Below are 7,307 nucleotides of genomic sequence, written 5' to 3'. Positions count from 1 at the left end.
AGAAATGTAAAGTTTGTATTATATCATACATACATAGCTTTTCTGTTTGTTTCCCCCCCCTCCCTCCCAGAAAAATGTGATAAATGTGCAAAAGGGAATTTATTTGAATTCTGGTAACATGTAGGAGATCAAAGCTGTATTGATAGAGGTATTGTATGAACATACAAGAAAAACACAGCCCCCAGAAGATTATAATCTTAATTCAACTAAAAAAGACAGGATTTGACTTCTCAGTACCAATGCCATAGACACTCTGGAGAAGTGAGAATTCCGTGAGTATGGGAGCATATATGTGGTAGTTTGACCTGGGCCTTCCTTGGTGACCAGTTTGTAACCAAGGAAGTGCCCAGATTTACCCAGTATTCCCTACAATTTTTAAGTAAGCCAGGCTATAAGAAGAAAGGAGGAGAGGCCTTCGCTCTCTTTCCTTCCGGCGGCTTGGCGGTGCAGGTTCCCTGCTGTTGAGTCTGCCGTGTTGGGGAGCGAGGCCTGGTAAGGCCTTGCCGACCTTGGGAGGTGGAGGTTGCCGGCGATCGTTCCAGCACGACTTTCCGTTGTCCCAAGGAGAGTAATAAGATAGTCTTTGCTAATTCTTTTAGTTGCTAGATCTTGGGCTACTGATTGGGAGATATATATGTATATATATTTTATTTTAGTTTTGTTCCTTTTCTTCCCTTTCCCCTTCCCTTTCTCTTTTCCTTGTGAAATTGTACATATATTTCAATTGTATATAACTGTAAATATATTTATATATATTGCTTTAGCTGTCTCTCTCTCGTTTTGGTTTTCTTGGTTGTTTTTTCCCTCTTCTCCCTGAGGTTTGGGGGGGGGATTTTTTGTGGTAAGGTTTGGAGACTTAGCAGGGAGCCACCTTCAAACCATATCAATATATCACCATTGCCTGTTGGTTACTTAATCAGTCCAAATATTTAAAATTTCACAACTACAGTATTCTTCAAAATCGTGAGGTAATAAATAAATATTTGAAGTCTGTTTTCCTTGTCAGAAAGCTTTAAAGGAAATATTTGAATTTAGCACATAACTAAAGAAAACAGTAAAATTCATTGTACTAATTGCTTTCTGGCATATGCAGCTATGCCAAAGGACAAGTCAGGAATACAAAATCAGGCATCTTCCGAAAAATAGTTGAATCAAGGAGTTTTTATTCCCACTTTGGAAGTTGCTCTAGAACTCAGTTCCTCCGGTAGCTTTATGAATGCATTATGATAATGCAATTTTAAAACATTTATTTTAACTAATCGCTATTTCCTTTACATGAACATAACTGTACTGAAGAGTGCTATAAAGAAGAGACTAGGAATGGAATGAATAAAAAGTACTTTAATAATTTTGGATTTTGAAAGAAAGCAAAGTAAATTTTTTTTTCAGATGGATGTTTCTAAAATACATTGTCCTCAGCCAGCGATGGGCAATGCTTGGATAGGTAGACAAGCCTGCAATACATATCTCTACTGCTAATAGAGTATTATTTTTCAGCTTTTGATGAAATCATAACATTGTAAGTTTTAAAAAGTGATTGAGCTAATTTTTCCACTCTCCCCATCTTTCTTTTTGACTGATCTTTTAAAATAAGTATATATTATGACACAGTTTTTATGTTCTGAATTTGGGTTTGTACTTTTCCCTTCCATTTCCTGATTTCCCCAAGCTGTTGAACTGGATAGCTTTGATGGAGCAAATCAACATCTGAATATAATCCAATAACAATAAAGATACAGAGCTAGAGGCACTTTTTGCATTAGTAGATTGTTGGGTGCATTCTTTTCCTTGAAAAATTATCATCTGAGGTTAGAAATGTTTTCAATTTAATTTTCTCTATTTTCAATGGAAGTGGTTAACAAAAAGCAGGGATTTTCCCATCTATTGCTTTTCACCATCACCATTGCTCTTCTCTTTCTCATTCCACTTTTTCAATTTGGAAATGAAAAAAAAAACCAAACTCAGACAGAAACTGCAATAACAAAAAACTGGACAACAATTATTAAAAATAAAATATTAATATGTATTTAAACATATAGAATATTTTATATTTTTTCTATCCCCTTTCTTTGTCCCCGCTCCCTTTAGAAATCACGTGGTTCGATTTATTTTTCTTTGTCTGCTTGATTACAAATAAGGCATACATCAACCACCTAATAAATAGTACTCAACTTTTACAAGAGCACTGCCAAAGTGCCAGAGAAGCCCATCCACAGAGAGACTTCTTGATAGTCAGGTTTACAAGCATTTATATCTTTGGAGATTTGAATTGCCATTGCTCATTTATCACATGAGACTAAAAATAAGCTTAATTTCACCATTATACCTATATCTTGTTTATTGTCAGACCTAAATTTTTAATGAAATTATTAGTGAAGGAAAGACTATGGTCTCTGTGTTCTTCTGTTGGTTTTTTCAAGAGAAAATACCTGATCTGTGGAGACAGACAACCCTGACAAGTTTGATAGACTTCAAAATGGGAGTTTGCATGGATGAAGATATAAAAACACAGACGGGAGCCTTCTGCTAAAATCTGAACAGTCTGGTTTCTTACTCTTTTAAACAGAACTTGGACAGAAGAGCTGACCACAATAAAATAGAACTTCAGTGCCTTACTGTCAATCTAAATTCATCATATGGAACCTATCATTCAAATCATGTTCCTGAGAAAAACTAAACCAGAGCAGAAGGATTCCACATTTCCTAACAACCTATACTGCGTAAGAGCAATTTTGCATTTTAATTATATTTTTAAATGATTTCGAATGCGGCTTCTCAAAAAAAAAATTTTTATAAAATTAAAAAATCAAGTTCATGTGTTCTAGCATCATGGTTTGACTTGTAATAATCCTGGACAATCACAAAATATATTTTTCTCTGAATGGGAAACACACAGGACAAGCATCCTCTGTGTTACAAAAATGAGTCAGAGGCTACTCACAGCTGGGTAGCTTGATGCTGCCAATTTTTTTTAGGATAATTAGATTCTGGTTAGCTATGGAAACATCACCATTTTTTAACCCAGCTTTTGTGTATAAATTGTCTCTTTTCCAAAATATCAGCATTTCCTATTTTGAGTTTGGATGAGTAACCTGTGTTTAGCACAGCAGGCAGACCTTGTGGTGTCATGACCCAGAACATGTTTAGTTTAGGAAGAAGCCTTCACCATAAGGCCCCCAAGGAGCACTGGTGTTTCTGAAAGGACCAGCAGTTCATAGCCCAATGATTTAAGATTGGTCCTTTTGAGACACCTGAAAAGATTTCTCTTTTGTTCAGAGTGACTCTTAAATCAGCTTAGTGAACTTTGTGAGTGGTCCCTGAGTTCCCCTAAGCTGAGGCTCTATGAAAGGAGATCTACATGTGCAGCTGCTATTTTACTCAACTGAAGATCTCATAAAGGAATTACCTCTTGTGCTGTTTTTGACTGGTGGCCTTGTGCTAATTTTCTTCATCATAGTTTGTATGGGATTATGGTTTGAATTTGTGCTGAAAACAACGCTGACAACGCAGGGATGCTTTAGTTATCACTGAGCACTGTTTAAGCAGGGTCAAGGTCTTTTATGCTTCTCAGATTACTCCACCAGGAGGAGGTTGGGGGTGCACAAAGAGGTGGGAGGGGACATAGCTGGGACAGCTGACCCCAATTGACCCAAGGGATACCCCAAACCATATGGCATCATGGTCAGCATAGAGAGTTAAGGGGAGAAGAAGGCAGGGGAGGGAACAGTTGGAGTGATGATGTCTGTCTTCTCAAGTCAGTACAACATGATAGAGCTCAGCTTTTCTGCGAATGGCTGAACATGTGCCTTCCCATGGGAAGTGGTGACTGAATTCCTTACTTTGCTTTGCTTACACATGTGGCTTTTGCTTTCCCTATTAAGTCATCTTTATCTAAGCCCATAGGTTTTCTCACTTTTACTCTTCCGACTCTCTCCCCCAACCAACAGGGGAAGTGAGTGGGTGTCTGTGTTGGGTTTAGTTGCCAGCTAGGGTTTAACCACAACACTTGCTAACTGATAGAGGGATCCCAAAAATCCCAGAATTGTGATATATTTTGTTGATTCCGTTTTTAATACATAGTAGAGGAAAATAGTCAACTGTCCATGAAAAGTGGATTTCTATCTTAGTATTCAAACAGCAACCTGGAGAGTTTTGCATCCAGAAAGGGCTATTCATGCAATTTGTAGAAATTTAGAGGGAAATGAGTTATTTGCTCGGCCCATATTTATCTTCCATAAAGGTGCACAGCTTCTGTTCCATTATTTTAGGCTTACTGTGCTAAATCCTTGTCCAGCCTCTATAAGGAGGCTGAGCAAGTTGCTGGTTCCATGCAGCACAGACAACTCAGTCCCAGCTACTCTCTGATATGGGTGCAGAGTTAAAACTTATCAATGTTCATGAGCAGTGCACACTGCCATCAGGAATTACCCTGGACTGGCAGAGGTGAAGACACCACTGCAAACAGTCCATGACTCCCTCTAAGCAATTTATGAAGATCGCTTGCCATGAATGCTGAGGTCTCACAGTCACATATGCTGGGGAATATAGGGGGATGGAATCCTATGGAATCCTGTGCAAAGACAAGTAACAGGGCAATCTCATCTTAAAAACAAATATTAAGAACCCATTTAAAGCATATTTTCCATTCTCTGACTTTTTGGGTAGTAACTTAATTCAAGTGGAAAAGTCACATGCTGGCTTACCTGCAAACTTTGCTTTTTTTAAAGAAACAGTCTAATTTATTAGTACAAACACATGCTCCTCCTATCAATTTGCCCTCTCAGGGACTGAGATGATGACAAAGGAGGCAACTCTTGAACGACTAGCATCCCTGGACAGAGGCACCTGCTTACAAACCCCCAACTATTGCTATAAGCAGTTGAGGTAGCAGTTCATGTGCCTTGAATCCTTTACAGCTCTTGCCTGCAGAAGCACAGCTTGACCAGAAATAGCCCTGTGAGTCTGGAAAGAAATGAGTTCATCTTCACATCTTGTGCTTTAAGCTTTGTCTTGGGGCTCATAGAAATTTCTCTGCTGTAGATTACATGGCTGGGTACCTCTGGGATCCCTTCACAATTTAAAAAGGCCAAGGGAGCAGCACATAAAAAATGAACTCTTCCTGGCATCTGATTCAACACATTGTTTAGTCACATGTTCCTCCATCTTTCCTCAGAACAGAGCAAGAGAAATATACAGTTGAGTACAGTCTGTGAACATCTTTGCTATCAGCTGGAATTTTCCTATTTCCTGCAACAAAGAACTGATGGATGATTTTGCCTGTCTACCAGCTCCATCAGAAAATGCCTTAGAAATATACTAAATTCTATAACTATATGATTATTTTAATTTGTCTTTATTCTCTTCCTGATTTTAATGTGTGCTACATCGGCACTGCCTTTTGTGTCTGCTGATCATGTCATTAATACTCGGTAATTGGTATTTTCACAAATACTTTGGTGAAAGATCCAACGCTGCACGTGGAAGGCCTGAAGCTGAAGGTCGTCACCCATGTGGGATCCCAGATGTGGGAAATTTCACAGATGTTGCATATATACATATGTATATGTGTGTGTCTGTGTATGTAAATCATATTTACACACATTCAATATTTAGTTTTGGCCATTGCTGGAGACAGGATACTGGACTATAAAAGCTTATGCTGGATTGGTTTGACTGAGTAAAACATGTTTTATTCATTTGTAGACAGAAAATGTAAAAGTATCAAATTACTGCTTTTCAACTCTTATTTTTTTACTTATGTACTGCCAATCTGTGCTGCTGGCCCTTGTGCAAAGGATAAAGTAGTGTCTTCTTTGAGAAAGGCATCCTGGTAGATTTCAGCACTGGAAAATTCTTCAGATGAGTCACTGTTGTGTGGGTTTCTATTGCCCTTCCAAAAAATGGAAGATGTCATTACACGCTACATCTCTTAGACAAACGAAAAGCAGAGCTGGGGTTTTTTTCCCTGTTTCTCCAGCAGCTTCTGTGTATAAATTATACATTTTCTTAAATATCTGCATTTTCTATTTCAGGTTTGAGCTGATAACCTGTGTTTTTGCACAGTAGGCAAACCTCATGCTGTCACAAGCAGCGGTGATACAGCCTCGCATTTCGCTTCCCTTCATCCCAAGGAGCCCTTTGCTATTATGCCATTAGAGATAATGCAGAGCTTTGAATTGAAACACCGCAGACACCAGTGGTGCATGACAACTTTTCTAGCCCATGATCTGCCACCGTACAATGGGACCTGCTCAGCTGCACCAGCCCACGTTGAGAGGAGACAATCAATTCTGTAGAGGACAGTCTCAAGCTGTAACACCTTCCCCAGCTAAGGAGCTGAAGGAGCCTTGTGCTTCTCCTCTGAGAAGACGGAAATGTATCTGTCAAGATTGCAAACATATATACCCTCAGAAACCAAAATAAATACCCAAAAGAGTTTGAATGTGGGATGCAGGGTGGCACTGCTTGTGTTCTGGGAATTGTTTGAATTTTGGAGCACAGGAGCTTGGGGGCAAAGGTGCTGTCATGACTTTCTCATTGCAGAGCTCAGAATGGCTGCACATTCCATGGGAATGGGTACACAGATATGTGGCCATCTAAGTCTTACAGCAAACAATCAGTATTAAAGTTTTTTAAATCTTTTATGAAAAATACAGAAGACAAGCAGATAAAGTACTTGTTATGTAAAGTGTTCAAGGAGACTTTCATTTTAACAGCATCCATTATCCCCTTTTCTTTTAGCTGCAGAGCATTTTTATGTGGAAAATTCCCTGGTTGATAGTGTCTTTTTATACAGTATTAAGATGATATTAACTCCCCCTTTGGGAGAGAATAATAAAATAAAAAGCAGCTGAAATGGCTGGAGCTGTACTTGTCTCTTTTATTGGAATCTGGGCCTACTCCCTTGAAAATAAAACAGCACATGCACATACCCAAAGGGAGTGGGTAAAATATAAAAAAAAATAAAAGAAAAAAAAAGCTTCTGTTTGTGCTGTTGACTCTGATTTGTAACCTTGCTGCTGGAGAAAGACAAGAACAGCACATAGTCTTATCAGCCACTCCAATACCTGGCAAACTTGAATTCATGTTCATTACACTACTGTTAGCTGCCTTTCTGGTCACAGGGTTAACAACAATAACAACAGTAAAACCCACAAAAAACAAACTGATAAAAAGACACCAAAAACCAAACAAAAGGAAATTAATATAATAGAAAAATAAATACAAAAATAGAGAGGTTTGGCCAAGTTAAGGCAGATTCTAATTAAATAGAAAAAGAGGGGAAGGGAGATTAAAGATGAGGAAGG

General features: G+C 38.5%; 1 long non-coding RNA gene across 1 annotated transcript; it reads left to right on the top strand.

Annotated features, from left to right (window-relative positions):
- Window positions 1-2,348: 2,348 nt before the first annotated feature.
- Window positions 2,349-6,858, top strand: LOC135410643 (uncharacterized). The gene is made up of 2 exons (XR_010428813.1): window positions 2,349-2,720; window positions 4,785-6,858. It is a non-coding gene; the product is annotated as an uncharacterized LOC135410643 (long non-coding RNA).
- Window positions 6,859-7,307: the final 449 nt, after the last annotated feature.

Source organism: Pseudopipra pipra, chromosome 3 (assembly GCF_036250125.1).
Source record: "Pseudopipra pipra isolate bDixPip1 chromosome 3, bDixPip1.hap1, whole genome shotgun sequence".
Taxonomy (NCBI): Eukaryota; Metazoa; Chordata; class Aves; order Passeriformes; family Pipridae; genus Pseudopipra; species Pseudopipra pipra.
Note: the sequence above shows the minus strand (reverse complement) of the source record. Positions and strands in the feature narration are given on the sequence as shown.